Genomic DNA, 6,052 nt, shown 5'->3' on the forward strand with positions numbered 1-6,052 from the left:
CTTTATCTGCATCTATTGAGATAACCACGTGGTTCTTATCCTTGCTGCTGTTGATGTGCTGAAGTATATTAATTGATTTGCATATATTAAACCAGCTTTGCATCCCTGAAATGAATCCTGTTTGATCATGGTGTATGATTTTTTGGATGAATTGTTGAAGTCGATTGGCCAAAATTTTGTTGAAAAACTTTGCATCAATCTTAATCCAAGAAATGGGTTTATAGTTCTCTTTCCTTGATGAGTCCCTTCCTGGTTTTGGAATGTGTGTTATGATGGCCTCATAGAATGAGTTCAGTAGTGAACTTTCTTTTTCAGTTTCATTGAAGATTTGGAGGAGTATTGGTGTGATGTCTGCTTTGAAGGCCTTGTAGAATTCCTCTGTAAAACCATTTGGTCCTGGGCTTTTCTTAGATGGGAGGTCTCTTACTGTTGTTTCTATTTGAATGCTTGATATAGGTCTTTTAAGATAGTTTGACTCATCTTGGCTTTGTTTCGTCATGTCAGTATTTGCTAGGATAAGGTCCTTTTCTTTCAAGTTCTCAAAATTATTAGTATGAAAGTTTTAGAAGCATTCCCTTATAATGTTCTGAATCTTAATTGATTCTGTGATGATGTTTCCATTCTCATCTGTGAGTTTATTTGGGTACGTTCTCTTCTTTTTCTGATAAGATTTGCTAAGGGTCTCTCAATTTTGTTAATTTTTTCGAAGAATCAACTCTTTGGATTCTTGAATCTTTCTATTATTTTTTCACATTTCAATTCATTTAATTCTGATTAAATTTTAATTACTTATTTCCGTTTTCTGGATTGTGTTTATCTTGCTGCTCTTTTTCAAGGAGGCTCATTAAATTGGTTTCAGATCTCTCCAATTTGTTGATGTAGGAACTCAGAGCTAGAAACTTGCCTCTGAATACTGCGTTTGCTGTGTCCCAGAGGAGCTAGTAATTGGTGTGTTCATTTTTGTTGAATATCATGAACATTTGAATTTCCTTTCTAATCTCTTCCATGACCCACTCATGATTCAGCAGTGTGTTGTTCAGGATCTATGTGTTACATGACTTTCTTTGGTGGCTTTTGGTGTTGAATTATAATTTTATTCCCTTGTGGTCTGATAGAATGCAAGGTATAACTTCAATGTTTCTGAATTTGGACAAGTTTGCTTTGTGGCCTGAAATGTGGTCTATTTTGGAAAATGTTCCTTGTGTCTTCTGAGAAAAACGTGTATTCTGATGCTGCTGGGTGAAATATTTGATAGATGTCTGTTAAATCTAGTTGATCTATGCAGTTGTTTATATCTGTGGTTTCTCTGTTGAGTTCCTGCGAAGTTCATCTATGTAGTGGGGAAAGTTGTGTGTTAAAGCCCCCAACGATTAATGTCTTTGGATCTATGTGGGATTTGAGGGAAAGTAGTGTTTCTTGGATAAATTTGGGTGCTCCGTTGTTTGGCAAATAGATATTCAGAATGGTAATAACTTCCTGAAAGAGTGATCCCTTAATTAGTATGCACCATCCTTTTCACTAATTTTAATTAAAAGTCTATTTTATCTGATATTAGGATTGCAACTCCTTCCTGTTTATGGGGGCCGTTTGCTTGGTAGATTTTGTTCCAGTCTTTAAAATTGAAAATGTGTTTGTTTTTGTGGGCAAGATGTGACTCCTGAAGGCAGCAGATAGAAGAATCTTGCTTTTTAATCCAAGTAGACAGACTTTGTTGCTTAATTGGAGAGTTAAATCTGTTAATGTTGAGAGATAGAACTGAGAAGTATTTGAGAGTTCCTGCCATTTTATCCAACTTCTTCGGGCTGCGGCAACTGTGTTCTTCCTATGGTTCTTGGATTCTCAGTTTGGGTGCTGTTTCTTGGCCTTTATTGTGGTCTTGTTGGTTTTCTCTGTGGAGGATATCTTTAAGATTCTTTTGTAGGGTTGGTGAGGTGGAGATATATAGTTTCAATTTTTCTTTGCCATGGAAGTGTTTTATTTGACCTCCGATTATTAAGGAGAGTATAGCTGGGTAAAGTATTCCTGGTTGTTGTTTGTCTTTAGGGCATTGCTTACATCATTCTAGTCTCTTCTTGCTTTGATTGTCTCTGCTGAGAAATCTGAGGTGATTCTAATTGGTTTCCCTTTATAGGTGATTGATCTTTTCTTCATGACAACTTTAAGGATCTTTTCCTTGGTCTGAATTGATCCTGTGCATATAATGTGACAATGGGAAATCCTGTTCTGGTCTGGTCTATTGGGAGTTCTAAAAGCTTCTTGTATCTGAATAGGCCTATCTTTTTGCATGTTTGGGAAGTTCTCTGCTAGGATCCTGTTAAACAAATTTCCTAGACCATGGACTTCTGGTTCTACGTGCTCCTCTACAACAATTATCCTCAGATTAGACCTTCTAATGGTGTCTTCCAAGCGTTGAATGTTGAATAGATCTATCATATTTCTTAGATTTGTCTAGGATTGTTTTATGTCCTTTCTCTATAATATCTAGGATGTCTTCTATCCTCAGAATTCAATCTTCTTCATGGTCTATTCAACTATCCAGATTTTCTACTTTTTTTTTCTTTTCCTTCTAGTTGGTCGGCTTTTATGACTTCAAATTCTTTGTTGGATCTTTGTTTTAGATCTTGTATGAAATTCTTTACTTCCTTAATTTGGTGTTCAATGTTTATTCTCAATTCACTTAGTTGATTGTTATGATTTCCTTGGAATTCCTTTCCTTCTGTTGGGATCCATTCAGCATTCCCTTTGTGGACTCCCTTACTTCTTTCAGCTCTCTGTTTATGGATTCCATGAATGCCTCTATTGATCTTTGTCTATGCTCATCCTGCTCTTGCAATTCCTGTATTACTCTTTGATTAGCTTCCTCACGTTCATGCAATTACTGTAGTTCTCTTTGACTGATCTCAGCCTGCTCACACAATTCTTTTATTTCTCTTTGAGTGTTCTCAAGCTGCTCATGCAATTCCTTTATCTATCTTTGAGTAGCTTCCTCACACCCATGAGCTTCCTGTTTTGATCTTCGGTTTGCTTCCTCTCTCTCCCTATCATGCTCAAACAGAGTCCTTTGCAGGTTTTCAATCTTTTTATTTATCATGTTTACCATTATTGTTTGTAGAGCTATTTGGGAGTTCTCCTCTGGATTATTCATTATCTGTTCTGTCCACTGATTATCATGAGTGGGAGTTGAGATACCCGGACGTGACATTTTTCTTGTGTTTTTCCAGGTTATTTTGCCCATTTGGGATGACAGTAACAGGAGTTTGTGCTAGAAAACTATCTTAAGGCAAGCATCAGCCAAGTCTGTAGTTGCACAGTCAAAAGCATGCAGATATAATCTAGTTCAACAGATATATTTTTCAACATCAAACAACTATGCATTAATAGGCTATGAACAGCAAAGAAGAATTTGGCAAACCAGAAGTTATTAGTTTTAGCGAGAGATGTGGGTATAAATAGGAATAGAGGGATGTGGAAAGGTAGAGGGAGAGTTAACTTAGTCCTAATCTAAAAGCAGGGAATAGGTTGGATAGAATGATTGTAGAGCCCGGGGAAAAAAGAAAGAGAAAAAAAAGACAAGGAAAAATAGTAAAACAAAAATTAAAAACTTAAAAGTGAAACACTTAAAATTATGCAAATTAAAAACATAATATTCAGAGAAGTACGGGAATAGGATAAGAGAAAGGGAGGGATAGAAAGGAGATGTGAAAAATTAAAAAATAAAAATGCTTAAATTTTATACTGGTATATAGATGTAGTACTGCTATTTAGGAATTTAATTCTAAGAGGTTTTGAATTCAGTAATGAATTTCTGGATTAAGTGTGTATACAATGGGGGATAAGTTTTCCTTGTATGTTTTTAATATATATTTTTATTATAAATACTGTACAGAGGGGTTACAGTTACATAAGTAAGGTAATGAGTACATTTCTTATTGAGCATTGTTACCTCCTCCTTTGTTTTTAACCCTACCATCCCTTCCCTTCACACCACCCCACCTCCCCCCTTCACCCATCCTCTGGTAGAGTGTCTTGTATATTTCATTGTCACAATGGGTCAACCAGTATCCTTTCCTTATATCTTAAATGAAGAAATGCTGGCTTGATTTATGCTGATTCTACTTTTGTAGACACATCTAAAATCACTGGCCAAGTCCAAGAGCACATAAATGAAATGCCATCATTTTTTTTATCAGTTGGTATAATTGTGTTCTACACATTTATTGACAGGTTAAAAATTATTCTCAAACTTTAAAACATTAAAAATACTTTCTTTTTTTTCTTATTTTCTTGGCCAGGAAATCAGCAAGAACTCAGTCAGCATTTCTCATATAGGAATTTTCACATGGGTTAGTAAAATGTATATGTAGAGTCCAGTTTTCGGAGGACTCACACATCTGCCTAGGAATTCATGCTGGTTGTTGGGAAAAGAGCTCAAGTAAGGATGCCATTTAAAGCCTTATAACTTTACTCTTTACCAGGGTATTTTCCTGCTACTTCGGTGGTTGAGAGTGTATACAAGAGTAAGCATTCCGTGAGGAGCAGGGAGATACCATATCACTTATACTTACTGAGGTTTCCAAGTGACTTGCTATCACTTGTACTGCATTTTGTAAATCAAATCTCTCTAAAACTACCAGTTTTAAGAGATAAGAGGATTGGTAAATGAACTATTAGAGACAAATACATCTTCAACATATATTGTTCCAAGTATTCCGTTTAAGGCATATTCAACAACTGGTGGAAATTGTGTTGGCTGTAATTATGTGTCTTTCTCCATGTGCACATGTATACATGTGTATATGTATGTGTGTGACTAGTAACATATATGTGTACATTATGGCTTATATCATCAAATAAAGTAAGGAATCTCTAAATTTTTAACAAAAACTGTATAGTTAATGTCTTAACTCTTCACTCTGCTTCTTTACACAAAGACTTTGCAACTTCTCATTAATAAAGTTTCCATATACTCTAAAATGTACATACTTAATACTTAATGTCTACTACCATAAATCTTAAATACTTTATCAAAAAGTTTTATACCTGCCAAACAGTCTTATTTTTGGCATATATAAGCAAAATCCCAAAATTAAGCATATTTAAAACATTAAAACTGTTTTTTTGGGGGGAGGGTCCGGTTGTGGGGCATGAACTCTGGGCCTGGGCACTGTCCCTCAGCTCTTCAGCTCAAGGCTAGCACTCTACCACTTGAGCCACAGCGTCACTTACCGCTTTTTTCTTTTTGCTTATGTGGTGCTGAGGAATAGATCCCAGGGCCTCATGCATGCAAGGCAAGCACTCTACCACTGAGCCACCTTCCCAGCCCTAAAACATTAAAACTTTAACAAACCTAAACACTTGCTGCAATGTTCATTTTGACATGTGCCTTGTATAGAATAATTGAATCCCTCCTCCTACACATCTCTTGAACTACAAATATCTGGAATTATTTTGTTTTTGGCATGTCTATCTTGATTTTATTCTTAAATGTGTGCTTATGTAAGAAGTACATGATTCTAAAATTTCACAACAATTCTTTTGAACTTATTTTTGTTGAATTGTCTAGTTTCATAAAATCTATACAAATTATACTTTATATATAAAAAATGTTCTTTGCTCAATTTAGCATCACATGCACTAACATTGGAACGATACAGAGAAGATTAGCATGCCCCCTGCGCAAGGATGACATGAAAATTCGTGGAGCATTCCATATTTTTACAACAACAGATGCTGAAAGGTATGTGGCCACAAGGGAACCGTGCTGCATTCTTGGTGGGAGTGTAAACTTGTTCAACTACATTGGAAAGCAGTATGTAGGTTCCTCAAAAAACTCCACATAAAACTCCTCTATGACACATTAATCCCACTTTTGGGGATCTACCCAAATGATCATAAACAAGACCATACTAAACTACCAGCACAACTATGGTTATTGCAACATTATTTACGATAGCTAGTATATGGAACCAACCCAGATGCCCTCACAAGGTGAATGGATCAAGAAAATGTGGTATATGTACACAATGGAATTCTATGCCTCCATCAGAAAGAA

The 6,052-nt window shown here is 35.8% G+C and overlaps 1 non-coding gene across 1 annotated transcript; it reads left to right on the forward strand.

Moving 5' to 3' along the window:
- Nucleotides 1-5,610: 5,610 nt before the first annotated feature.
- Nucleotides 5,611-5,717, forward strand: LOC122124746. Its single transcript, XR_006150641.1, has one exon. It is a non-coding gene; the product is annotated as a U6 spliceosomal RNA (small nuclear RNA).
- The last annotated feature ends 335 nt before the right edge of the window (nt 5,718-6,052 follow it).

The sequence above is a fragment of the Dipodomys spectabilis genome, unplaced genomic scaffold, assembly GCF_019054845.1.
Source record: "Dipodomys spectabilis isolate Male_0828 unplaced genomic scaffold, ASM1905484v1 ptg000008l, whole genome shotgun sequence".
Taxonomy (NCBI): domain Eukaryota; kingdom Metazoa; phylum Chordata; class Mammalia; order Rodentia; family Heteromyidae; genus Dipodomys; species Dipodomys spectabilis.